The sequence below is a fragment of the Sinocyclocheilus anshuiensis genome, unplaced genomic scaffold, assembly GCF_001515605.1.
Source record: "Sinocyclocheilus anshuiensis isolate Anshui unplaced genomic scaffold, SAMN03320099.WGS_v1.1 scaffold1903, whole genome shotgun sequence".
Classification (NCBI taxonomy): Eukaryota; Metazoa; Chordata; class Actinopteri; order Cypriniformes; family Cyprinidae; genus Sinocyclocheilus; species Sinocyclocheilus anshuiensis.
In genome coordinates, this window is record NW_015552681.1 from 275700 (window position 1) to 278120 (window position 2421).

A 2421-nucleotide genomic window follows, 5' to 3' on the forward strand; every position below is an offset into this window, starting at 1 on the left:
GTCCTTAAGGTAGATGAGAAGAGTAATTCTGTATAGGGTCCTCACAGGAGATCGTGGAAGGGAGACAGAGGACTGCACACACCTCAGTTGATGAGTACACGGGGAATCCACGGAGCAGATGACGGGAACGGACTAGGGAATGGAACACAGGAGAACACACTGGAGGAAACACAGGAGGTAAGTATCACAGGCAGGTAAAGTCTTTCTATGTATCGAGTAAGGATATCAGCGAGAGAGAGTCCACTTCGATGAAACGAGATCGGACACTGGAGTGAAGTGAGGTGTGTGCTTTTGTATGGGAGCTGAGGGTGATTGTTGATCCGTGACTGGTGCGTGTGATTAGAACTCAGGTGATGGTGTTCGCTGTGATTGGGAGGTGGTTGAGCCTGGCCGATCTGTAACAGTGGGTGCTGGGAAATTGGGGATTTGGAATTTACAAGGTTTGTTTGAAGAAGTGGATTTTATGATAAAGCGTTTTTGATTATAAATGTGTCTTTTTATACAGCAATTCTTTGTCTTCAGAGTGCAGTAAGGCTAATGCTAAGTGCTGTGTATTGCTCACATCAGTCCATCAGTGAGTTAACTGGAAGACAGCCCAAGAAAAATCAGATCACTATTTCTTATCTTTAAGCACTGCAAGAGTTCAGCGAGGGAAAAGGAGAGCATTGATTTTCATAATTAAATGAAAAACTCTTGCCATTTTTTCTCCTTCATGCATTTCTTAGAGACAATATTAATCACAAGATGGGTCTCGGTCACAATTAAAGTATGCCCCAGATTCCACTCACATTTGCTGGTAGAGTGCAGTAATTAATTCCAAAGAGGACGCTATCTGTAACAAGACGAGAGCTGTAAAAATCCAGCTAAGTGGTTTATCAATACCGAGCACTTGCCGAGGCTGGCCTGAGCAATAATGATATTAAATGGAGAGCATTGAAATGCCATGAAAGGGCATTTCACAGATTCAGAGCAGTGACCGCCACAGTGGGGACCAAATCCTCTGACAGTCATTGATAAGTAGGACTTGCCAAAAATACTGGAGGGTAATATGGTTATTTCACTCAAAAATGAAAATTCATTTTTTTTTACTCTTCGTGTCTTTCCTGTATGACACTCTTTTTCCACCCATGGAACGCAAAAAGAGATGTTTACATTGCTCTACCATATGATGAAGCAACTTTGTAAAGCTCCAGAAAAGAAAAAAGAAAAAACCTTACAAGTACCATAAAAGTAATCCATATGACACTTGCTATATTTCTAGTCTTCTTAAGCTGGTTCTGAAGGATAATTTTACAGCTCTCGAATCTCAAATGATGCGGATGATTTTCAATGATTAAGAATCGTATGTCTTCATAAGACCTGGAATGTAGTGCAAAGTTGTATTTTATCTGGCTTTTTTGGTAATTTTTTAAGTTGAGCAACATCCTTTCCCATCACTATCAGCATATGGAAAAGTGCTGCATTAACATTCTGCTTAACATCTCCTTTTATGTTCCACATAAGAAAGAAGGTTATACAGGTTTGGAACAACATGAGGGTAAATAATGAGAGTAAATATTGACAGAATTGTCTTTTTGTTTATTTCTTTAACAAACTCAAGTACTTGAAGATAACTATGAGAACCAGTGTAAGTAGTTGACAATCTGTGTAATAGACAGGAATGCTGCATGTAATAGTGGTAAGAGTGGCATGGGGGTTAGGGACTCTGTTTTTACAGCTCAGTAATTGAAACAATGGTAAATGCTTCCTTGTGGCAATATGGTGTAAAAACAACAGCTTAGTCTTCCTCCTCACGTTTCCATGAATTAGGAGGACTTTTTTTTTAAATCCATGGTACAATGAAGAATGTTATCATTTATGACTCATCTAATAGTTTGCATTCTTCTAAGTTCCCAGTTGGAGGTGTTATTTGTAGCAATAACATTACTTCTATGCAACAGGCAAAAAATATAGCAGCAGATCTGTTCCTCATCCAGACTTCAGGTTTTCACATTCATGTTATCTATCCACATTTTCGGATCACTCTGTAAATTACGCTGATTTAGAGTCACTCTATTCCACCTGAGTCTTTTCAAACTCATTATTTTGAATGTCCCTCCTGCCCATAAAGCCATACCAGCAATGTACCTGTCGCTTCTCGGCTTTAATGTATTCATAAGTGAAATCTCGGTCAACACAGCATGGAGTCTGTCCTTCATGTTCTGCTTCCCTTCAAGCACTTGAAGTAATCGCTTGACCCAGAAACTACTGCAAACCATTTCTTTGAAGTTAAGTTGCTAGTTATGAGCACTGCTCAATTTGCATAGTTTATCTTAATTTTGATGATTGAACTCTGTATACTCTCTCTATTTATATAACGTTTAATATAATCAAATGTATGTGTGTGCGTGTGTGTGTGTGTGTGTGTGTGTGTGTATATAT

At 39.0% G+C, this 2421-nt stretch overlaps 1 protein-coding gene across 1 annotated transcript in view; it reads left to right on the forward strand.

Annotated features, from left to right (window-relative positions):
• Positions 1 to 1465, forward strand: part of LOC107667593 (mitogen-activated protein kinase 9-like) — a 54048-nt gene extending 52583 nt beyond the window's left edge. Inside the window, exon 14 of the transcript XR_001631796.1 lies at positions 1456 to 1465. The gene's annotated coding sequence lies outside the window, so the exon portion shown is untranslated. The remainder of the gene's footprint in view (positions 1 to 1455) is intronic.
• The last annotated feature ends 956 nt before the right edge of the window (positions 1466 to 2421 follow it).